At 41.3% G+C, this 26,177-nt stretch overlaps 1 protein-coding gene across 5 annotated transcripts in view; it reads left to right on the top strand.

The window, feature by feature from the left end:
* Window positions 1–26,177, top strand: part of WDPCP (WD repeat containing planar cell polarity effector) — a 2,103,513-nt gene that overhangs the window by 433,146 nt on the left and 1,644,190 nt on the right. For 2 of the 5 annotated variants that reach the window (XM_069234221.1, XM_069234219.1), the window contains one exon: window positions 21,061–21,097. The exons of the other annotated variants lie outside the window; for them this stretch is intronic. The gene's annotated coding sequence lies outside the window, so the exon portion shown is untranslated. The remainder of the gene's footprint in view (window positions 1–21,060; window positions 21,098–26,177) is intronic. 5 annotated transcript variants of the gene reach the window in all.

Below are 26,177 nucleotides of genomic sequence, written 5' to 3'. Positions count from 1 at the left end.
CAGTATAGTGATATACACCTAAAGCAATGAATACATTTTAGCTTTCACAGGTTAAGGTCACACTTTAAGCACAGGGAGATATTTTTAGAACCTTCATGGCTTTGTCTGCTTCTCCACACCAGTTTGTGCAACCACCACTGTTTCTTCAGAATCCCTGCAAACCATCAATTAAGTGGAAGCAATGATATAAACTATTTGTAAATTATTTAGTTTTAATTGATGCTATTGGTTACTCTACTGCACATAAATTAGCATTATTAAACAGTAGTCTGGGATATGCGGCACAAGAAGTCTTTGACAATCTACTGGTGTTAACACCTCCGAAGGGTCATTCAGGAGATGGTGAATGGAATCCATATAAAAAAGCTGTAGAAAGATCACAAATGCATTATTCTGATGAACCTAGTGTTATGATTGAAAGGCATATTTTTTTAAGCACAAACATCACACAGAAGAAAGTGTTGGGGAGAATGTATCAGCATTAATTATTCTTGCAGCAACCTGAGAGTTCGGAGCAAATATTGACATGTATATCGATGAGCAATTTGTATTTAATTGTTTTTCACTTAAAAACCAAGAAAGATTGTTAGAATATAGTAATCCAACCCTCACCATGGTCATTGCTTTGACTAAAGGAGTAGAGCGCCCCAAAATTTCTTCTAAGGTTTTAATTGCTGTTGTTCCAACAAACTTGTTAAATTACAATAATGATGACATTGAGGAATATATGGAAACTTTGTGGTGTCAATTTACAGAGAAAGGGAGGACATTTGTTTATGAAGAAACAAAATGTACATTGTTAACTATGTGGCTCTAAAAGTCACATAGGCAATAATCTTAGTTGTCCTGTGTTAGGAAAACGCTGTATGTCTTGTAAAAAAAAAGAAAATAGGCAACTTCCAGGCAGTATGCCTGGGTTCTAAGACACAGGTGAGAGTAAGAAGTGTAGACGTTGAGGAATAAAAAGTAATGGAAAGACTTAGCAATGTAGTTTTAGCAATTGAATGTAATTCTGTACAAGATGAAAATTCAGTTAAAGGTCTTTGGGTAGATGCTAACATTAAAGGGATTGCTTTACGAGTTATGGCATATTCAGGTTCTCTTATAATGATTATAAGGGATACTACTTACTGTGAGTTGTGGAATAATAAAGTAAGTTTGACTCCTTCATATGTTAATCCCAAAGCCTTTGGAGAAAAGGATTTTGAGATGATTGGCTATTTTGAAACCAAGTTGGAGTATTTAGGAATGAGTACATACACCAAAGTATATGTTACAGTCAAAGGAAACAATATAACTGGATGGAAGGATTTAGCAAAAATGGGACTATATTTAGTCCAGGGTGCAGAAAATCCAGTGAGAGTGAGTTGCCTAAAGAACATATAGGAGAAAGACCTAATGAACAAATACAAGTATCGTGTGAAGGAGAAATTCAAGACATTGAGAATACCATTAAGAAGTTTGAGGGTATATTTCAGGAGAAAGTTGGGGGGTCAAAGGTTGCGAGAACTATATTAAACTCATGCAGGATTCTTCTTCTATGATGCTCCAGGTATTCAGTGTGCCTCTAAGTGTAAAGGTGGATTTTAAAAAATGTTACAAAAAATGTGTTCACAGGGTATTATTGAACCTATTGGTGCGGCTTAATGGGTCTCTCCGATAGTTATGACTAGAAAAACATTAGGGAGCTAAGATTATGCGCAGATTTAAAAACATTAAATAAAAATATAATAATTGTTTGCCACCCCATACCTAAAATTCACGATTTATTAGCTAATTTGGAGGGAAGCAAGAGTTTTTTATTTAATTGATTTACAATCTGCGTATCATCAAATTGCTTTAACACCAGAGTCACGGGAACTGACAATGCTGATTACACTGTTTGGTGCACATAAGTATTAAAGGCTAATGTTTGGATTAGCGTCAGTGGCAAGTGTCTTTCAAAACCTGGCGTACAAGCTATTTGGTGATATGCAGAGAGTTCAGGCATAGCAAAAAGATATCCTACTATTTGCTGAGAATAAACAGAAGCACAATCTCATTCAAAGCGAAGTATTAAAAGTGTTGTCTGAAACGGGTATGACTTTAAGACGTGACATATGTCAATTTGGTGTTTAAGAGTTAGAGTATTTAGGTCACTATATATCATCAGGCATAAAAACTACATTTTCTCTGTTAAAAGCCATCAAGGAAGCAAAACCAACTAAAGTTAGGGACAGCCTCAGGTAATTTTTTGGTTTAGCTGTATATTGTGGGTGGTTTGTAGAAGGCTATTCTCAAATGGTAGAACCGTTAAGAGCCTTGTTAAGAAAAGGTGTAAAATGTTTGTGGTCAGAGGAACTGAAAGAACTGTTTCTGAAAGTAAAAAGTTTGATTATTAATGCACCAGTGTTACATGCTTATAAAGCAGGTTGCAAAAGCATAATCACAGTTGATACCAGTTTGACTGGTTTGGGTGCAGTGATAAGTCAGTGAAGGAATGGTAAAGAGTAGACAATTGGTTTTGCATCAAGAACACTTTGGCAAGCGGAGAAATATTACAGTACTACAGAAGGAGAGGTTTGTGTATCGGCAATGCAGAAATTTAAAATGTACATTTGAGGATGTAAATTCGATTTGTTCACAGATCATAAACCTCTTGTACATATACTTTGTGGGAAAGGGTCTGGCAATCTTTCTGCTGGGCTTATAAGACTACTCTCTAAACTTCAAAACTATAATTTTGAAGTAAAGAGCATTGCTGGTGGCAAGAATTTCCAAGCAGATTTCATATCACGCATGTCAGTAGATGATGATGAGGAAGAAATATTAGAAGATACTGAATGTGTTGTAGCAGTTGTAGATGCCATTAATGAATGTAGAAACAAAGTATCAGAAGAAAAATGGTTGGAAGCAAGTCAATCTGATATAAACTTTAAGAAAATAGTACATTGTTCAAGGTTGGTCAGAAACCAGATGCTTATCAGGTGAACTCAGAGCATTTGTTAAAATTTCAGAAGAATTGTCAATGGTCAACGGATTAGTAATGAGAGGTGGAGTATTTGTACCACCTGAAGGTGTAAGATATGGTCTGATTAATTTAGCCCATCAGGGACACCTAAGCATTTCTAAAACGTATAAAAAATTGAAACGATATTATTGGTGGCCATCTATAGATAGCACTGTAAAAATTTTGATTGATAAATGTCTTGAGTGTTTACTCACAGATAAACATTGGAGAACAAAAGAAACTCCATACATCCAGTACCATTTCCTGGGGCAATGTAGGGTTAGATTTTTCAGGACCATTTTCACTGCTTCCGAATGACATGAGGTATTTAATTGTCTAAATTGATTATTATTCTAAGTGGATTTATGGCCCACTCATAGAATCTCCAAGCACCAAGGGTGCTATAACATTTTGGGGGAAAAGTTTTTATGTTGGAAGGGTCACCAGGAGAAATCATAACAGATAATGGCACACATCTAGTTTCTGGGAACTTATATTCATTTTTCAAACATCATGACATTATACATCATAAAGTTGCCTCGTATTCCCCGAAATCCAATGGATTAGTGGAAAGGGCCAACAGAATAAAAAAAGTGACAGAAACAGCAATAACTTCAGGCCAAGATGTAGGTAAATGTTTGAAGAACAAGGTGTGGAATTATAATATAACACCCCATAGTACAACAGACAAAGCACTATTCACTTTGAGGGGACAAAATGTACATACTTGTTTGTTTCCACGTTGTTTAGGAGGAACAAATGTTAGAGAAAGACAGAGTCAACTTAATGAAAAAGTATCTTGCAGTGTGGCATTAAAACAAGTTAATATGAAAGAGTACTTTGACAAAAAACACCGTTCTCAAAACATGGATGTTGATATTGGAGATTCGGTCATGATAAAAAGCTCAAAGAAAATTAGAAAAAGAGAATCTAAATTTTATCTTCCAGTTCAAGTTTTGAAAGTTACCAAAAGCTCCATTTTGTTGAAAGAAAAAGGTTGGTGGAACAAACAGCAACTGGTTAAAATATCCTCTGAACAAGCTAGAATCATATATAGGAAAAGAAGTATAGATACTGACTGTGATTGGCAGTCTTGGTTGCAGTGAAAGTATATAGCAAACAAACAAATGCTGGATGAAGCAAAACATTGAAATTCCTGATGTATCTAATTTGACTGATTGTAATACTGATAACGTTAACAGAGGAGGACCATCTAATGCACAAATGACAAGGGTACCAAGTAAATTTAAGGATTTTGTGATGTATTAAGCAGTTTTACACGCATTTTTTTTACAAGTTGGTAGAAGGGAAGTTATTGTGTCTATGTCATGTTTAGAATGTGGCGATAAGAATGTTGGAATAAGAACATTATTGCTTCCCAGGGATCTAGCAGCGACCAGTTTGTCAGTAACTGCTAGGACATCTCAGATGCAAGACTTATCTTCATGTTATTCTGTTGTGGGTGCATTCTACATCAATAAATATGAATTGACAACTACTGTTTGAGTGTGACCACTCAACTTCAACATGTGGCAGTTGGAGAACTGGGGAACACAAACGGCAGAAGAAATCTAAAACGGCAACTGGTTTCTGTATTCTGGCCCTGGCCTTAGCTAAATGTACCATAAGGATGAGGTGGAACAGTATGACTCCTCCTAGCAGCATGGCCTGAAGAGCCACCATGGCGCGCTGGGTTGGTGCTGAGGCGACTGCCCTACCCAGAGAGAATGCCAGGGGCCTTTGCTGATGTCCAGTGGCACAGATATGAGACCAATTACAATCACGATTCACGGATACAGAGAAGGAGATACCTTCTTCCCCCTCTTCATAATTTCACAAAGGAGGCTTGCTTCTCCCTTATGTGAGCCTCTCTTGTTTAGCAATGTATAGGGACAGGGCCCCTGGCCCTAGATCATATACTCTGGGTCCCTGTACTGGGCCCCCTGTGAGGACCCTTCGAACCACCCCTATCCATCCCCCCCAACCGGTGATGGCCCTGACCGTAATATATAGCTACTGATCATTCTTAATGTCCCCCTCCCCTCTGTCTTGCCTATCTCACCTCACCTCTTTGTTTTTAATAAGGATGCCATGAGTTGGTTTAATATCATGCTGCCCTTGGGGAAGTGGTACTGCGCCAGGACCCTGCCCTTCTGTAATGCTGATGCATATTTCTGCCTGGTCTTTGTTGAGTGTCGATTGCATCTGACATCAGGCCTACATGCCCTCTATCACACAGTACCCTGCACCTTTTACCTGTGATGCATGGCAAAACTAATAAAATTGCTTTAACAAATTAGTGGTGTCTATATCCCTCTGTTATTCCCAAACCATAGCAGAGGGTTACCAGCTATCTAATGTGCTGAAAGAAAATAATGAAATTCGTCTACATTGTGGCAAAAGGAATATTTGAAATCAGCCGATGTTTTGATAGTTGGTAGGATCTAAAGATCCATTTTCTATTTGGTGGGAGGGGTATCCCATAGTTCTTGTAATGCATCTGGGGGCAATCACCGATTTAAAAATTAGCTATTTACTTTAGTTTCAGTTTATTGTCAGATCGCATTTTAAAAATCATGGGTCAATTTGCACAAATAAAATATCCGTGCAAATCAAGCTTTAAGTGAAAACAATTACACTACAAACAGATAAAATCACATATCAAAATTGTAATCATTTCCTTTAAAATTCAAATGCACCACTTATTAAAAAAACTACAGGCAATGTGGACAGAGTAGCCAATATGCGCAACCTGTTAAACCACACAGCATATAATAATTTTGATACAGCGGTGACCACAAGCTTGGTAGTATCAATTTTGCAAGTTATTAGTGCGGTGGCCCGATTGTACACGAAACAAGGACACAATCCACCTAGATCTAGGTTTGGAATAGGCCAGGCAGAAGAACAACAAGTGTTCTTCTCTTTCCTTCTCATATAACATACTGGGCAAGACTTGAAACCAATCACAGAAGACCACCAAGATGAAGTGAAATCAGCAGTTGGCAAAAATGCAGATCTAAACTTCAAGTAGTACGCTCTTGTGAGTACAGGTGTAATGTAGTCAAGACATTCCTTTACCCTAAATACATGTTTAAGAAGGAGAAAAAATGAAGACCGACCACCCACACTGTCAGATAATTCACTTAACTCAATGCTCCTGGCCCAGAATTGTAAACAGCTGCAATAGATGCACTGATAGATAATAGATGGAGCCAACAATTACTCAAACCCAGGTCATTCAAAGACTGCTCAAGGTAAGCTAACCAGGGTATTCTGTAGGTTTGATGATGACCAACATCAGGGCATCTCTATACAGTTTCAATTCATATGTACGCCAAACTCGGATTTGATATAAAATGGGACATAGCTTAGTGAGATGCGTACCTGCTTCAATGCAAGAACAAGTATCAAAGGCAATAGAGGAGTACCTCAACAAAGATTTAAGTGGGACCTTAAAAAGTTGTTTTCATCTACCCAAACAAGACCTATTACAGTGACCCCAAATATCTGAATCATACAGACAGTGTTCCTTATTTGAACATTGTAGATTTCAACTATTTGTAAAATGGGGTAAGATAGTGCCTTTTCGCAAACCTGTTTTAAGTGAAAGCCCTGTGTTTCATCAGCGAACAACTCTTAATAACTTGGGACATCCAGAACTCCAAATCAGACAATGTAATACCTAAGTAATTCAATTATTTCACTCTTTCCAAAATATTTGATCCCAGTCATATATCCCCTTTAAAATGTCTTTGTTTGTTTTAAGCCATAAATTTAGTTTTCAGAGTCTTAATTTCCAAGCTATGGTACTCATAAAATAAAGAAAATCAGTTAACAAGATTTTGCAAGCTTATTGCTGTCCTAGAGATTAAAAGAGTGTCCTCTGCAAAAAGTAGCCCAGGCACCGTCTGATCAGCTAAAACAGGGTAGCCAGTCAGCCAGAAACCAGTGCAACTATTGATTTAAAAAAAAAAAAAAGTGTTGGGCCAGCACACAATCCTGGAGTACTCCCACTCTTGACATCAGTCTTCTCCTTAAGTTCACCAAAGGTTCCCCACCGTGCATACTTACTCTCTTGAATGTGCATTACAATACTTAGAACACCACTTGGCACACCCATGTCTGGACATACCTTATAGTATTTAGCTCTGAGGGCTAAGTCAAATGCTGCATGCAGGTCAACAAAAACAACTAAGGGAAATATCATCAGTCTTTCACTTGGTCAACAAAAATCTAATTACCTAGTCCGCAGTTCCAGTTTTCATTCTGAACCCCACTTGCAAGACATTGTTTTCCACAATCCACTCTGATAACTTTGCAAGAACCTGTTTGCAAAACATCTTTTGGGGGCTATCCAAGAGACTGATAGGCCGAAAGTTGCTAGGAAGGTTACAACAGCCTTTTTTTTTAAATGGGACAATCTCAGCCCCCTTCCAGGTGAAAAGTATTGACACACCTTTAACTAGTGCATCAGAAACTAGATTGATACAGAGACCTGCAGAAGAACGGAGATAAAAAACCAAACAGACTTACCGGAGATGGATGGAAGCAATCCTGCGACGTCAAGGGGCACACTCCACCAAAGTTTGTTTGAGTTTAATGCCCTGTTCACTAATTTAATTTCCTAAATAGGTCACACAATTCTCAGCAAATGTATCAGTGCACCAACAGTCAAACCCTTTGTATTCAGAATTCCCAAAACCTCCTCTTATCTCAAAACGTGCTCCATTGCTCCTTTCCAAACAATTGAAACACCATTCTTTGAAAAAACGAAGCCTAGGATGCTAACCCAAAAGGTATGGATCTAAACAAAGTGGATATTTCAAGTATTATGATTGCAGTGTGCCTTTTACACTCTTTTTTTAATAAGAATCTGATGGTAGACAGATGACAGGTCATGAGTGGAAAGACACTTAACACCTTTTACCATGGGCAACATTTCTCTAATCTTTGACTGTGGAAATCTTTCTGCTAAGGTCCTGATCACCAGAAGGCGGTTGATTGTGACTCCTACATAAACCCTTGTTTATACATGAGTCTGAATTGTGAGGTTTGTTTTACTTAACGCAGCCTATAATTATCGTATGTGTAAAATAACGCAACCTGTGTTCAATTTCAGCAGGTCAAACCTGTCAAAGTTTTTCAGGGGAAGTTGTATGGTATTTACTGTACGATGTGGATTTTGGTGTGTTAAGCACAAAAATCCATCTGTTATTCTCACAAACTTGTAATAGGTGTTATTTATCGCAAATGATAAATAACATATGCTGCGGTATCATTATTTATCTTGTGTAATAAATAACACTTGAACTTGTAATTAGGGCCTTAGAATGTGTTAGTCAAGTAGAGGAAGTGCACACTCAATCTTGTTTTACAGTTGGCACTTTGTGCAATCACCAGGGGTGAAATCCATTCTGAGGCTCCTTTAGGCTCAATAACATCCATCTTAATTTGCCTTTCTACTCCCTGGACGCCTCTTCGCTCAGTACTGTGGTCACACTCCAAATATGGTGTATTTTGAAAACTCCCTCATTCCTTAACGCTGTTTTATTTTTGAATCCCAACAACTTACCTGTGCCTCCACTAAACACCAAGGGCAATCGCTTCCGCATACACTTACCCATGTTTTCTCTTCCATCCACCATTCGCAACTTTAATGATGTGTAAGTTCCTTTGATCAAATAATCCTAACACTAGTGGTCCCTTTTTGGTCGCATACAACTCAACAATATGTTTTTCTATTCTTAAACCGGCAGCTCCTGCAGCCCAACATTTATATTGCTTCATTACTATAATCCACCATGTGCATGTCAAACTCAAATACTTTGCTCTCTATTTAATTTATAAATTTCCTTTTCCACACCTGTTCCTCTGTGATACTGTAGGGGGGATCCCAAATCAGCAACTGCCAGAATACTACTAACACCAGTGTTCATATTGCCTGATTGTTTTTTCCTTATACATTTGTCACTTATGTTGACAATGTTGTCTCATAATTGTAAAAAAAAATTGCCCAGGGATTTTCCTTCCTCACTAGAGAATGAATAGTCTTCAACCTACGCAAGCTTACATTTTTCACCTTGTTTCTAATCTTCACAAAACGACCATCTACCCCGTATGCACTACATTTTTGCTTCACAGCTGGACAAGCTTCACTCTAGCTCAGCTGATTACAGCTGTCACACCTTTTGTGTCTGTGACCCTTTCTAATATGGTATAAGCTGTTTATCCTTCTGACTGGGATGACCTCAGGTTTGTTCTCAACTTTAATATTTCTTACCACTTCACACTCAGCATTTTAATATGACTTGTACCACCTTCACAATTTATCAGCTTTAAATACTCTGGCACAATGCCCATCCCTATTGACCCACAAACATTCTTGAATCGATGAGTTATAGGCGTGAAGGATTACTTGATTCCACATTTGCAATCTACAGCTACCTTATTTAAGGCGTTTACATAGCCATCTATTGACTCATGCTTTTCTTGCTTCCTTTGAGAAAATGTGAATCGTATTAAGCTTATACATTATGCACACTTTGCGGGTATAGTAATGGTCAAAGTCACTAATGAAAACCTTTCCATTTCCTGCACTGCCCTCTGTTGGAATATTACTGTAAACTTGTATTCTTTTGCGACCCAGCAGATGTAACCAGATGTGTTTCTTTTGTTCTGCAGTCAGTGTTTCCCTCAGTAGTAATTTAAAAACATACTCCTTCCATTCTGGCAATTGCATGCTGGGCTTTCCGGCTGGTGCCAAAAATACTTGCAGCAGATTGATTTTGAAACTATGGCTAGCCATTTTCTTTATGCAGTTTATTTCAAAGTCCTAGCTTCACCAGTATTAGACTGGGTTAGTGCCCTGTGCTGTCTTTGAGGTTCCATAAGTTATACTTGCTACTTTCGATACCCAGTAATAGGCACCGTCCTCCAGCAATTGGATAAAATGTATTCAATAAATATTTTCCACCAATAAGGCAATGTATCCAACAAAAAAGTTATGCTCTGCTCACCTTTCAATGTACAAGCAGTATTTCCCACAACGTAGTGATTGTAACCAATCTAATCTAGGTTCCATTCACCAACTGGATTTCAGGTAATACTTTATTGTAAATACACTTATTTAAAAAAAAAAAAAAAAAAAGAATGTTGCTAATTCGCAGACTTCTGCATTTACACTTCACCGTACTGTCTTGACCCTGTGTTGCCAGGTAAGCATAGCTGTGTGGGCATTTGGCAGTTGATCTAGACGCACATACACCAGAAGGATCGCCCTGGCACTTTGAACACCACATCTGCACCGGCACATGCACAGCTGAATTTACTTTGTAGTAAAATTGTAAGGTCTTGTAGTTTCCTTGCTTCTTACCAGAGAGTATCTTGGTTCACCATATGTCGTGACCCAACCGCTTCACCTTGCCATGACCCCCAAGCGGTCCCACCTTACTCCTGTTGTAGATGGGGCAGTCACAAGTGCTTCCTCAGACCCAGGTTGATAATTGTGATTAATAACAAATATGGAGTGGTCTCCCTTCTCTAGTTATGTTTATATGAAAGAGAAATAATATTTGGAATTTTTTTTGACATATCTAGATACGAGTGTTTCTTTGTACAAATATGTATAATTATAATTTTTTTTAAATATATATAGATACTCTTTAGGTCTGCTTAACAAATGTATTTATGGTTCTATGTATTATTATTATGGTTTTATATATATATATATATATATATATATATATATATATATACACACACATATATCTGTGCTTAACATATTCATAGGTCAATGCATAGTTTTTATATAAGTTGTTTGATTAGATGCTTCTGGGTCTCTGTTTCATTTCTCCATCACAACACACTGAGTTATAAAAATACACAAATAAATTACATTCAAATAATGCAACACTTGAAACTCTGTGTTTATGCAATACAGCTTTAAATCTCAATATATTATTTTCCTTATACAAATAATTCATTTCTATGTAATCATGTATCTATATATTTACTTATTACTTTACTTCTATTGTACAAGGGGAAAAAAAATCACTTTCCCCAGTGCACTACTCTGTCTCATCCTAAACCTCTCTGTCTATCCTCTATCTCCACTCTGACTTATCCCAAACCTCATTCTACTACTGTGATCTTCAAAATAACCCTTCCAGGACTCTTCCTTCCTCTCTTCCTCCCAAACCACCCTACTAAATTCTTCCCTCATGTATCTCTCCTTTGACTCATCCCAACCCTTATTTTTACTATTATGATCTCTCTAATCCCTTTCCACAAACTCTTCCCAACTGCATCTCTCCTTTCACTCATCCCACACCTCATTTTACTACCATGATCCCCCCAATTAACACTTTCTAGATTATTTCCTCTTCTATCCCTTCATTATTCTTTTCAATCTAACTAACCAACACACATTTCCACTGTTCAAATTAATGTATATTTCCCTATACAAATCCACCACTAATCCTTTTGGGTTCCGGAGTAGCGTGCTACTCACCGAAAAGCGCCCCGGCGCCTCAGGGGTAGTAAGTGCTATATAAATACAACTACAATTACAACAAGGTTTTTTATTTGCAGAACAGATCGACCTAGATTCTTGTTCACTGGTCCTCCTGCATCATGTTATCTGCATTCCAGTAGTCCCCATAAGATTGAAATTGCATTGGAATGCAGACCATGAAATCAAAAGTGGCCCCATAGGGGAGCACCAGGCCCACACAATTGAGTTTTCTACTGTCGGAGGGCAGCTTCATCTGCCTACGATCTACTTGCCCAGGATGATTTGAAATTAAGCCTTGTGACAATTATTTTAGTGAATATTTCCTCAGAGATTAGTAAAGTGATGCATTACTTTATATGTTTTTAGGAGAGAGGGGTGATGCCCCCCAAGAGCAGGTGCTGCCGAAAGGGCCCCATGCATTTGGGGAATGCTGCCTGTGGGTTTAATATTTGCAGGTGGAGTTTCTAGCTAATATCACATTCATGGAAGCTCAGGTGTCTCTACCGGTGACTTTATGCTTATTTTCATAAGGCTTTATTCTGTGTGAGGATAAAAAAAATGTAATTGTTCTGACTGCAGCATCTCTGCATTTAAGTGGCCACTTGGTTATGCAGCACACAAGTGGTTCACCCCTCCCCTAAATAAAAAGTAATTATCAAAGGTTTTTTCATTGGGTCCCGGTTAATTAAAGCTTATGGATTAAGAGGTCAATGCTGGGAAATCGCACCCTCTAAAATAAAGTTTCTCTCCTTGCCGTGTAAACTCAAACCATCTAATAGAGACTTCTAGCTTCAGACTCCTCACTTTAGAGTATTCCCCAGGCATCAGACTGGATCAGGAAATTTTTGAGCAATTCCCTTGTGCTGTGGTTGGTGTCGTCATTCGCCTCCATGTGGAGTAATCCGCTCCAGAAGTGACTTGCACATTGCCTATGTAGGTGCCACCCTGCACGCTGACCTCAGTTCCTTCTTTTCCATGTCATCAGCATGGATATGGACGAACTCCCTTCAGTAAATTTTTGAAGGAATGTTTCCCGATTTTTGGACTAAGTCTCAGAAGAAACCGAATGGCTTCAAGCTTTGTGGCACCTGTCTCAGGCAAATGTCTGTGACAGACTCGCACTTGGTGTGTCCATGGTGCTTGGAATAGGACCATGACCCATGGCCTTTGCAGGTTGCAGGACTGTGAATCTGGAGGCCATTAGCGAGTGGGCTGTGAAGCTTCTGGTCTCTCGCCACGCAACTCCATGCCACTCTAGGTCCCATTTGTGAGGGAGACTTCAGGACTGCTTTCTGAGTCACTCTGCCGATCATCGTCATGAATTCGGACTTCTCCAGGTAAATCCCCCAAGAAAAAGTCGAAGAAGTCAAAGTGCTGTTTGACTTATCGTCGTTGTATCCATTCGTCGGACGATGTGAATGAAAGACACTACAAATCCAGGCCCTGGTTGTTTCAATGGACCAAGCGTCTGACACTTGGTCTGCTCGTGCTTCCCTGAGTTTCCCAGAACCAGAGTCAACCCTGCTCTACTTTGAGTTTCAAGAGGCCATGAGCGTCAGTTGTGGGCAGTTGAACCCCTCTGAAGTGCCTTATGTCCCCATGGGTACGGAAGAGACTCCCACTTGGGCTCTGCTGGCTGGTCTGCCCTTTGCTCCAGTCAGGCCCTCAAAGACGGCTTCGCAATCTCCTCCTGGGACTGTTAATGTGGTGCCATTCCCAGCAGCGCCAAACCCATTGTGATTGCAGACTTTGATACAGAGCTGGACCGGCATCACCAAAAGTCCGTTCTGGCACCAGTCGGGCACACACAGCCTGAAGGGCCTTCTGAGAAACACAAATGGCGGGGATATGTTGATCCCTTTGACTACTCTAGCCCCCATAGCTGAGTCCATGGCTGAAGACACATGGCATTAAGACCTGGTTGATACCAGTGGTCTGACCACCTCTCTCCTGCCACAGGGGAAGGGGCTTCCTTTGTGATGGAGTAAAACGGCGGTTGAGGTCCTGGACCTTCAGCTGCCATCGATGGAGGTTAAGACGAATATCTTGATAGAGGTGCTTCCTCCCAAGGCACTCCCCACTCACCCTTCAATTAAGCCCTCACTGATGTCCTTCTCTGGGCCTGCGCCAATCCCTGCATGGGCACTTCTGTGTACAGGACCATCTCTCGCCTCCATTGCCCTGCACACGGGGACCCAGACTTCCTCTCCCATCAGCTCTCCCCCCTGCCCCCCCTCCCCCCCCCCCAGAAAGCCTGGTAGTCCAAGCTGCAACTGCCAGGATAAGTCTTGGCGTATACCCTACCACACAACCAAATAAGAAATCCAAAAGGCTGGATACCTTTGGAAAGAGGATTTTCTCTTATTGGGCCATTATTCCCACAGCGTGAGATAGGATTGCACAAGTGCTGCCTAATTTCTCGGAGGAGGCAGAGTCATACTCTCCCAACCTATTGTTGATGGGTGAGATGCCGCACAATTTACAATCAGATGAGGTTTGGATGTGACTGCCTCGCTGGGTAGAGCCATTGCTTTCGCTTGCCGCCCCAACGTCATGCATAGCTGAGGACAACTGCCATTTTGGGAGATATCCACGCATCCTTTATGGACATGCCCTCCGACGGCTTTCACCTTGTTGGTGACAAGGTGGATTTTCCACTTGAGAGTTTCAATGACATTAGGGTCACCACTAGGTCATTTGGGCTCACCGTGGATCCTCAACAGCCGTATTCCACCTTCTGCCCCTTTCGTGGCTACAGTAGGGTCTGTCAGCTGTGTGCTTTTCCCCCTAGCCACCACAGTCAGCAGGCTTCACTGAGCTTTCGTGGCTGCAAAGGCAGCTCCCATAAGCCTCTTGGAAACCAGAACCAGAGGTCAGCTCAATTGGTCCGACCCTGGCACCACCTGCCCCAATGGCGGAAAGTCACTTCGGACAAATGGGTGCTTCAAATTGTCCAGCGGGGCTATGCCTATCTTTTTAACAGACTCACTCACCATCTAACAACCGGCTGTCAGATGTCCACCTTTCAGTCTTGCAACAGGAAGGACTAGCTCGTCTGGCTAAATTAGCTGTTGAGAGGGTGCCAGCATCAAAAATAGGTTGTGGTTGGTATTCTTGCTACTTTCTGCTGCTGAAAGGCTTCCATCCTATCCTAGAGCTATGCCCCCTCAGCTACTTACTGAAAAAGAAAACATTCAGAATGATAATTTTGACTCAGGTTCTGGCTGCCATTGTTCCTGAAGACAGGGTGGTAGCGCTGGACTTGCATAACGCCCACTTTCATATCCATATCTTGCCTGCCCACAGACATTACCTGTGGTTCATAGTAGGCCAACAGCATTACCAATTTGGCATGCTCCCCCTTGACCTTATATGCACACCTTGGGTTTTCACCAAAGTGATGGCAGTGGCTGTGCACATTTGCAGAGGTCAGGGGTTACAGCCTTACTCTACCTCGTCGACTGGCTGTTAAAGGTAGGATTGCCCCAAACTACAGTGGACCTACCTTCACTGGGGTTTACTATCAGGATGCATAAGTCACAGCTGACTCCCTCTCAGATGCTCCCTTTCATCTCAGATATTCTGGATACAGTGCAGTTTCGGGCTTAACCTCTGGAACAGCGAATCCAGTACATTCAGGGTTTGATACTGATGTTTCAGTTTGTATTCTGGATTTTGGTGAGGCTGACTGAGGCTGATGGGTCCTGCTGGTAAAAAATGCCTGTTGATATATCTAGGCTCTGCAGTGGGGTTTGAAGTCACAGTAAGCACAGCATCAGGGGAATCTCTTTGCCTGATCCATATATCGGAGGGACCTGCAAAAGATCTGCAGTGGTGGTTCATGGACCGCGATTTGTTCATCAGCCGACCCCCCCCCCTCACTCCTATCCAGAGAAGTGGCAGATGCGTCGATTCTGGGTTGGGATTGCCATCTTTGAGATGTAGGGATCAGAGGTCTCTGGTGGAGTATCAGCTCCATATCAACATGTTGGAACTTATAGTGATTCGCGTGACATTGAAAGGCTTTCTTCCTTCTGTCAAGGGTAGTCTAGTTCAGATGTTCATGGACAACACCACCACCGTGTGGTATTGCAACAGGCAGGGAAGGGTGGTTTGTGGACACTGAATCAAGAGGCCCTGTGTCTCTGGACATGGCTGAAACATCAGGACATCGTCCTGGTGATTCAACATGTAGCGGCTCTCTGAATGCCAAAGGAGACAAACTCACCCGTTGATGCCTCGTGGATCACAAATGCCATCTCACTTTGTAAGTGTTTCACAATCTCTTAAGAGATTGGGGAAGATCTTGGTTAAATCTATTCACCACCACCAAAAACACGCGATGTCAGCACTTCTGCACATATTTTCCAAAGCATTCCTCTCTCGGAGACGCATTTCGTCTCAGGTGGAGTTCAGGACACCTGCATATTTTCCGCTGATAACCCTCCAGTCCATAGTTCTCAAAAAGATCAAGAACGACCGGGCCCAAGTCATCTTAGGGGCTCCAGATTTGGCAAGGAGAGTCTGGAATCCAGAACTCCTGAGCATGTGCAACTGCCCTCTAATCAAGCCGCCACTTTGGGAGGATCTCCTGTTGTGTCAACAAGACAGGATCCTGCTCCCAAAGCTGCACATCCTCTACATGCCTGGACACTGTGCGGTAACAGTTGAGGACACTTGACCTCTCTCCGAAAGTGTATGATGTCAATCTGACAAATAGGCATCCCACCACAAAAATGATTTATGCCTGCAGATGAGACAAATTTGTAGCAGGGTGTCTGCCAAATCTGTTAATTCTCTCTGTCTGCTCCCTTGTCTGAAGTTGTTTTGTTTGACTTATCCCTTACTTGGCAAAACCTTGCCATGGGCAGAATTAAAGTGTACCTTTCCGCCATTTCAGCATTCCTGCTGGGGCCTGATCAACAGTCCCTATTCAAGTCATCTTTTGTGACTGGTGTCCTAAAAGGGTTTACAGCATGTTCCCCACTACACCTTTTATGAGGCCACAATGGGACCGAATTTAGTTCTCACCTTTTTAATGTGTTCGCCATCTGAGCCCATGCACAGCTGCCCTTTGAGACTACTGACCATCAAAGCAGTCTTCCTTGTGACCATAACGTCTCCCAGGCAGGTTAGCTATTTGCAGGCATTTTTAGTTCACCTCTGTACACAACCTTTTTCCCACATAAGACGCTCCTTGGTACCTGTGCCTCCTTTTAACATCAGGCAGAATATCACACTACCTCCATGTTCTCTCTTCCCACCCCAGCATCCTACCAAGGAAGAGGAGAGACTGCACAGCCTAGACCCAGTTATTTTACTTTGATCATACCAAAGACATCTGGGTGGATGATGAATTCTAAGTTGGTTTTATGGATGTGAAGAAATGAATGTGAAATCACTAAAAAATCATCTCCAGATGGATTGTTCTCTGTATTAAAATCTGTTACGCAATAGCTAAGAAGCAGCCCCCCGAGAGCTTAAGAGCTCATTCCACCTGGGCTAAAGATGCAACCACAGCGCTAGTTGGAGGAGCCCAGTTCCTGGACACCTGACAGACAGCTGTGTTTGTTTTGCTGCATGCTTGCCAAGCAATACTGCCTAAACAGTCAGGTCCAGCACATTGGGCATTTCGCCCGTTCGGTTCTCCTCGACGTCTGGTGTAACACAGTCCACAGACCAACCTCCGGGGAGAGATTGCTTTGGTATCTATTCTAAGGTAAGAAATCTGTGGCTAGAAGTCTGTCTCAGATGAATAAATTACCTTCGGTAATGCCTTATTTGGTAGAGACTAGTGTCTAGCTGCAGATTCCTTACCAACCCTCCAATCCTCCCCATCTGTGAACGGTATATCTCACATTGATGAGATCCTTCAGGACCTCACCTTCGCACACTGGTCATTCCACCTCAGTTTGACTATGTGCTTCTGGTGTAAAACAAACAGTCAAGAACTGAGGTCAGCTTGCTGCTGTGGTGCCTATATAGGCATGGTGCACGTCACTTCTGGCCCCGACAATGCCACCTAAGGCCAAACACCACCACCTACCGGCTTGCAAAGGGGATTGCTGAAAAATTTCCAGATCCAGTCTGACACCTGGGGAATATTCTACGGTAAGCATTCTACTACTCAATAAAGTCTCTACCAGATAAGCCGTTACAGAAGGTAAGTAACTTGTTGATCTAGTGAAAACAAGAGTGCTCAGGTCAGCATTTAACACCAAATCTCTTCCTTCATTATGTGGAAGACGATTTCCTTCTTTACTAAGGCGTACATCTAGAAAAATGTTATTCAGCCACCATATATTACTCTTTTTTAATGATTTACTCTTGCTCTAATCTGTACTCTGTCAACAGCCGCTAATATAGCTCGATAGAAATTCCAGGAAAGTAGTATTGCATAACAGAACGTGAAATGTATACATTGTAGGGATGGGTCAGTTTATGTTCAGGTTAAAAATATGAATTAAGATCATTTTCTATCCATATATGTTTAATGGTGCTTTAGATAATTTGTGCATCTTTTATTTCTTAACGAACTTATTCTCCATGCACTTTTCTGCACTCGGTCAGAGAAAATAAGCAAAGAAAAAAAAAAAAAACATCATCCACATGGCACACACTCCTTGTCTAAAGCTAGATTCCTTTACAGGGATTGACATCACAATATAAACCTGTTATGGCGAACAAATCCTGTTTTACAGTCAACTCAGTTGGCAGCACAGATTATTCGTGGGGACCTGCTTCTTTAAAAGGGTCCTTACCTCACAAGGAGTTCAGCCCTCCAAATCCTACCATAGTCACACAGAATCCACAAGTATTTATTTTTTAATGTGTGATTTAAAAGCCTGTGATTTAAAGTAGACACAAAATCACAGGAAACTGTTATATCGATCGAAGCTTGCTCTTAAAAAAAACTGAAATCCATTTCTGCCTTCTCTGAATAAAACTTTAAGAGTGTTTCACAGCGGCATAATCAAGTGTAACTAGTCCCGTCGATGCTGAAGCGGACTCTTTGTTGGGTGTTCCGGCGCTCCGGCGGAGCATACGAGAGCCGCCAGATAGCAGCACGATTTACCCTGGGATTGGGAGACGGATTTCAAGGTGGCTTCTGTAGAGAGAGATGCCTGACTGGGAAAGTTAGAATAGAGAAGAGGCTTAGATGGACTGATACCTCCTGCTCAAGCACTGATACCCTGGAATGTTAATGTGGCCAGCAGACTAATTCTGGTAGCAAACAGCACAGAAAATCCTCCGAGGCACCGCTTTTTACAGTAAATATAATGCACTCGCAAACGTCCTATTTTGTCAAATTTCAGTAATAAACGGGAAGCCGCTTCATGATGAGATATTGTAGTCGCATCATCAGTGCCATGTGTGCCCAATTAAAGACAACGTTTGTCGTATCCTGATTAGTAATACGAAGTGAGGAGGCACCTAAGGGAATTAGTGTGCCCCTAGGCTTCAATGTGATGTCTAGGAACGGGCTGCAATATTAAGAGGGCTGCTGTTCACTGGCACATTTTAAATAGTTATACTTGCTGTTCGAATTACCCACCATTCATCACTTCAACATTGTGTACAACAAGACTATCACTTATACTCTATCAGAACTTTGAAATGTTGGGAGTTCCATTGAAGGCAGTGGAGTAGCCCTGGGCTTACAATGGCTGGTATAAGCCCAGAGCTCCAATATTTAAATGTCTGTCTTCGTTTCTCTCCATTGCTAATTGTGGACTCTCTACCCTGCCTGTAGTTTGGGCCTAGACCTGGGGTTCAGGACCTTTAACAACCGGTATAGCCCTCAGCCGCGGCTGTAAGACTATAGAAGAACTTTTCAATGTCTTTGTTTTCATGAAATAATTTAAAAACTGGAAGATTGTCAGTAGTATTTAAGAAAACATTCCGTTTTCAGATATCATCATGATTTTGTGAAAAAAATAAAAAGAACTCCTCGTGCTGATGCATAATCCCATAATAGTTCTTTATTAATCTGTTTGTGAATGTCCAAATAGTATCTTCATGAGAAAATGGGACAACCGTACTGAAAATTAGATGACCTTACCATACAGTTAAACATAATTGATCTTCCTTCATCACAGCAATTCTTACAAAAGTAGGATCTATCAGTGTAGTTTTGGTACAGGACTACATGTCCTTTCGCGCTCAGCCACCGGTAGATAATGTAGTTGTAGAAGTGAGACATGACGGATCGAGAAAATTTACATTCACCACCTAGTAGTCAGATACTGCATCATGCCACATTTCCCGTGAATGCCAAAAGGCTGATACATCCCCTAAAGTAGAGATTTTCTATATTACTCTGGCCCAGGTAGTCAACTTGAAATGGTGCTTTTCCCTGGCATCTCCATTCACTTTCGTTGAAAGTGTCACATTCTTGCAATCAGTGTCAGAAAATCCACCAGGTTTTAATTACATATACAAACAACTGTGTACTGATACAAATACTGACTGCCATAAAATATAACGTTTGCACTTGATAACAGAATTGCATAATTATTGAAAGCCTTGTAAAACGTTTGAAAGATGTTGAGTAACAAGTTGGGATAAAGAAATAAAAGTAGGCGATCTTTGTTAAAAAGGAGGTGCTGTATTTCTTTGCATGGATAACAAACACGTTCTGTATTCTCAGTTCACACGGCATAATTAAAAGCTCTGCATAATACAGACCGAGAAGAAAGAGAGAGAGAACGAGATAGAAACTAGTCAAGCTGCTGCCTACTGACATTGTGTGATAGTAAACTGGGCTGCTGCTGTCTGTGCTGTCCCCCTGTTGTGTACGATTTTTTAATAATACTGGCTGTGCTCTGTTCGGAAAGTTTTCATTGCTGCTGCTGATGGCGTGTGTTTGAGTTGAGAAGGTTGAATGTAAGTTGTGTGTGGTGTATGTGTGCTGTGGACATTACACTGCTTATATGTGCTGAATCATGCAGCTGCGCATGCTGGTGTGTTTCATTGTTACTGTGCATCCTGTACCTATTGGTGTTTGGGTGTGACTAATCATTGGGGTAAGCTTTCCAGGTAATTTGGCATCGAGTACAGTAATCATGGGATCTCCTGTAATGTAAGTGGTCAAAATAGTATGTAATCCAGTAAATAAAGTAATTTAAGTAATCTTATGTAATCCAATACAGTCATAGTAACCACTCTTTTAATGAATGTAGAGTAAAGCCTTCAGAGTAATAATACACTTGCAAAATAAAGTAAAACCAGACTAATGGAGTAATTGCCTTCCATAATCTGATGCATCATAATGCAGTGATACTAACATCTGCGGTGTAATGCACGGTAAAGTAAAGTAATCTTTTGTAATTTAAACTAAGGTATAATGCTCTGAAAAAACAGTGTGTAATATAATACAAGTAAATTAAGCAGAATAATGTAAAATTTGGTACAGGATAAAATGGTCAGTAATGTCCTTATGAAATCTAACAGTCAATCAGAATTATCTTCTGCATTCTTTTAAAAGGTAAACCGTTTACATAATTGTCTTTTGTGATGTATAAAGTAATCCAAGCACTGGCATATTCTAATGCAGGGTGAAGTAATTGGAGTACTCTTCAAACTAATGCAAGGTAAGTCAGTTAGAGGAATCACCTTTTGCACAGTAATACCTTGTAAATAAATTAGAGTAATGCCCTACAAGTGATTAGAATTAAGTAGTCAAAGTAGTATTTCTTGTAATATACTGCTAAATAAAGCAGTAACTAAACCATCTGTAATCAACTGTAGTTCAGTGTAAGTAGAGTCATTGTTTGTAAACAAATGTACAGAAATTAATTCCACCCTGTAATCCACGCAAGACCAACATAATTGAAGTAATCTTCTTCTTTTGTATAATGTAGAGTAAAATAATCCAATCATTTTATTTCCATTATCTAAAGCAGAGTGAACCTGCCTAAATACGCAACTGTTATCTAACACAGGATGAAATCATTAAGTAATTTCCTTGTTTAGTGTGCCGTAGGACAAAGGAATCAATGTAGTACACTTTTATAAGTAATAACATGCAAGGCATTTGGAGTAGTTTTCTGCAATCAAATCCAGGGTAATGAGTTGTGCAATTAAGTAATGAAATGCAGGGTGTAAAGTAATCACCTTCTCTGATGTTAGGGTAACAATAGCAATCTTCACTCATTTAATGTAGAGTAAAGCAATTATGGTAATCTCCTTTAAATCATAAGGGAGGCAAAGTCATCTGCATTCAAATTGAGGGTACAGTAATAAAGAGTAATCTCATTGTTTAATCGAGTGAATGTAATGTAAGCACAGCACTCTCTTTCTATAACTATAACCAGTGCAAAATAATCATAGTATTTTTCTGTAATCTAGTTTACGTTGAAGTTGAAGTAATCGTTTGAATATTTTTAAACAATGCAGGGTAATATCATAGAGCAATTATTTTCTGCAACCTGAAGCAGACTAAAGAAATGTGAATAATATAATGCAGTCCGGTGATGAGGGGATCCCCGAGCGCCTCAAACGATCATACACTGCACAAGCAGAGACAAGATGCAATGGTATAGGTTTTAATTTATAGGGCTCCAAGGGAGATCTTGTGATGAAACCAAAACAAAAGCGTCACACAGCTTCAGGGATATGAATTCATGATAAAGTACTAGAACAACCTTCTGATAGCTACAGAAACGTGGGAATCCAAAGCAGCTGGTGCCAGCCAAGGACCAGGCCAAGTGACCCAGGAAGGGCAACCAACCCATCACAAATTGCCTTTTGTTATTTGAGGGATTACCACAGAAGAGGTTCTTCATCCTGGAGTGGTGTCAGCCATGGCAAACTGTTGATGTCAAAAATGTCTGTTAAAGTGGAGACTGGGGTCACAGTCGGATCATGAAAGGACACTGCTGTTGCAAGTGCCAATCGTCTGCTGTCTTGGGCGTGCTCCTGCAAGGGAGAAACCACAGATGCCACAGTATCTTACATGCTTAGGTTTGGATCTTCTGTGTCTGCATCTAGTGGCCTGACTTTCCCATCTCCAAGGGTCTTCCACCTGTGACGAAGTGCCCTGCTACTCACCCAGTCCCAAGGTGCTTCTGGTTCAGTAAAGAAAAGGGCATTTTGAGCTCCTATGAACTAGCTGGGAAAAGGCAGGGAGTATTTGCGTTTTCTCTCTCTAAGTTTCCTTTCCCCATCAAAAAACAGATGCTGGATGACCAGTTTGTAGTCTGGAAAGATGAGGGGTGCGTGGTTGTCCATTCCCGTTCTCTCCGCTTGTCTTTCAGCTCGTAGTATTTCTTCCTTGTCCTTGAAGTGCGGCTGTTTGGAGGCTATATGCTTAGGAGGGGCACTGATGGAGGCCTGCGATGGGCTTTTTCGGTGGAGAAGGGAAAGAATTTGTGGTAGAACAAAAGATTACATCCAGTTTTTGAGGAGTTAAACTATATCCTGCCCTTCCGACCCCTCTGTCATTCCAATCACCCTAAGGTTCCTGTTTCGTGATTGATCCTCTGGGAGGCCTTCCAAGAAGCGGACGCAATTTATTAATTCCTGAAGTTACTGGTGCAAGAGATCATTGAGGCTATAGGTCCTGCAGTGTGGGTTCTGACTGAGTGACCAGTTCCTTCAGCGGCTTCAGATCCTCATACAGCAGCCCATAGTCTGTGGTGAAGGTGCCTATTTTGCCTCAAGGGTAGTTCTAATCGATTCAGTTGCGGCCAGGATTATGTTTAGCCTATCTGACAGCTCTGGGGAAGATCACTTTGCTGCCCAAGCTCAGAGCTCCACCAGCACAAGGGCTCTTGGTTTAGCTATCTTTGGTTTCCCCATGGTGCCTTAGTCTGTGGTGACCCATAGTTACAGGGAGCCTCCAAAGGTGGAAGGGATTGATGTAGGAAAGTGTCCTCTTGCGTGGAGGAGGTCTGTGAGAGGTTTTGAGTTGTAGGATGTGGGTTATAGATAGGGTTCCCGGTTTTATTGTACTTTTTTTTTTTTTTTTTTTTTACATTTCCGTCTGTATTTATCCATTTTCTTTTTTGGGCCATCTTTTTGGTATTTACCCCTATTTATTTTGTATTTTGAGAATTAAAGGAGTTGTAAATGGTATAATTCCACATTTATTTAACTGATAAACATGCTCTCATAATTTGATGCCCGTCGTGTTTCAGCAAAATAAGCAGCCAGATATAACAAAACACTACACCCATAGTTTAATATTAGCATTATATACAAATATATGGAAACATATGTTTGTATTTAAGGAATTCTCATCGTATTTTTAACTCCCCATGTTGTTTAGCTGCTCAGCTGTTGGCCTGGAATTCATGAAGAACAGCATGGAAAGTTGTTTTCTGTCTGTATTTATCTGTAAAAATCAATAAAAAATGAAAACTGGGAGCCTTAGTTATAGACAAGCTCGGGCAATCAAGCTTGCTGATGTCAGTCTCAAGGGGACCAACAGTCACAGCACAAGCAGCCTGACCCTGCTACAGGTTCAATTTATTGCAGTGGCTGTATGCGAGGTCACCCAGCTGTATTCAGGAGGGGCGCTGCTGCTCTCTTTTAGGCCTGACATTCTACGTGTGATACTCCCCCAGACTTTTTGCCTTCACTCTCCTATTTTTCTGAACTCGTTTTTGTTAGATTTACTGCTTGTGCTCTCTCTCTTAAACATAATGAACTTGGCAGACACCTAATTGGCACATTTAATTTACTTGTAAGTCTCTTGTATATGATACTGCGTGTACCCAAGACCTGTAAATTAAATGCTACTTGTGGGCTGCAGCACTGTTTGTGCCACCCACTAAAGCAGCACTGCAGAACATCTCAGGCCTTCCACTGCAGCCTGCAATGCAGCTTTAAACTGCCATTTCGACCAGGCAAAATAAGCCTTTTGCCAGGTGAAAACCTTCCTTTTTCAATACTTACAAGTCACCCTCTAAGTTAGGCCCTAAAGGCTCATAGGATAGGGTGCATGGTACTTAAAAAGTAGGATATGTGTGCTTACGTATTACATATCCAGACTGTGAAAAACTCAGTCTAAGGGAGAGTTAGCCTTACTACAGTGAAAAATAACTAACAGTGGGCTACCTTATGACACTTAATAAGTGATAGCTCCAGTTTGAAACAGATAAAGATGTCCCTTCCGCTCATTTGAAATGTAATTTTAAATCCTCTTTGATAGCAGACTCAGATTTTAAGTTACTATTCTGAAAATGCCTCTTTTAGAAAGTTAGCATTTTCCTGCCTAAACCAAATGTGCCTTTCTGCCAGGGTCCAGGGTCACGTGACTGTGAATGGCTTGGTGTGTATTCCTTCCTCGTATGGGGATAAAATGGCCTTGTGTGTGGGGCAGGATGTTCCTCTCCTGGGCAGTATGCCCTTGGGGTTGTACTCACTACTCCTGAACTTCAAAGAAGTCTGAGGGCTATGCCCACCCACTTCCTGCAGTGGAGGCTGCTATATTTCAAAAGTGGTGGGGCACATAAAAAGTACATTAAACATAAAAATAAACTTACCTTGTTTAATGATCTTCTGCAGCACCCATCCCATACACCTGAAGTTCCTCCTGCTTTGCGCGGCTTGCTGGACAATGGCATCCCAGCCAGTCCAAGCACTGCTCTCCTGCTGCTTATAATGCTAAGCAGCATAAAAGCAGTGCTAGGATTGACTGGAGCTAGCACCACCTAGACATGCCTGAGCCCTTCTGCTGGCCTCTGCTTGAGTGAGTCCCGAGTCCCAAGAGGTGTCTCCCAAGTCCTGGATCCTTAACTGGCATCAGAGTGTACTCTTTCTCCTTCTAACTTGCAAAATCTCCACTCCATGGGAAAATCCAGAAGTTAGGGGCTCAGTCACCATGTCTCCTGCCAACGTGAAGTTACGATAGCGACCTGCTCTTCGCACCAAACAGTGAGCATCTGCGTCCCCTGCCACCTCGAAGCTCCAACGACTACTCCGCCTTGTGCCAACAACGAATTCTTCAAGGCCCCACCAATACAAAGCTCTATCCGAGGTTTCTTGCGTGGACACTGACTCAAAGAAGATAAACTTCAGTGGAACAAACCTGGGGCCAGATGTAGCAACCGTTTTGCATGTCGCAAACTGCGAAAAACGCAGTTTGCGACATGCAAAACGGCCATCGCGATGCAGAGTCACATTTTGCGAGTCGGTACCGACTCGCAAAATGTGATTCCGACTCGCAAATAGGAAGGGGTGTTCCCTTCCTATTTGCGACCGCATCGCGATGCAGCGTTGCTTTGGGACAGCGAAAGCGGTCGCAAACCAACTCGCAGTTACCATCCACTTGAAGTGGATTGTAACTCATTCGCAAAAGAGAAGGGGTCCCTATGGGACCCCTTCCCCTTTGTGAATGCCAAAAAATATATTTTTTTAGAGCAGGCAGTGGTCCTATGGACCACTGCCTACTCTGAAAAAACCGAAACTAAATGGTTTCGGTATTTTTTTCTTTTTGCAGCTCGTTTTCCTTTAAGGAAAACGGGCTGGAAAAAGAAAAGAAAAAAACTGCTTTATTTAAAAGCAGTCACAGACATGGTGGTCTGCTGTCTCCAGCAGGCCACCATCCCTGTGAGTGCCTAGACTCGCTATGGGGTCGCAAACTGCAACCCACCTCATAAATATTAATGAGGTGGGTCTTTGCGACCCCATAGCGAGTCGCGGAAGGTGTCTGAGACACCTTTCTGC

This window comes from Pleurodeles waltl, chromosome 5 (assembly GCF_031143425.1).
Source record: "Pleurodeles waltl isolate 20211129_DDA chromosome 5, aPleWal1.hap1.20221129, whole genome shotgun sequence".
Classification (NCBI taxonomy): Eukaryota; Metazoa; Chordata; class Amphibia; order Caudata; family Salamandridae; genus Pleurodeles; species Pleurodeles waltl.
Note: the sequence above shows the minus strand (reverse complement) of the source record. Positions and strands in the feature narration are given on the sequence as shown.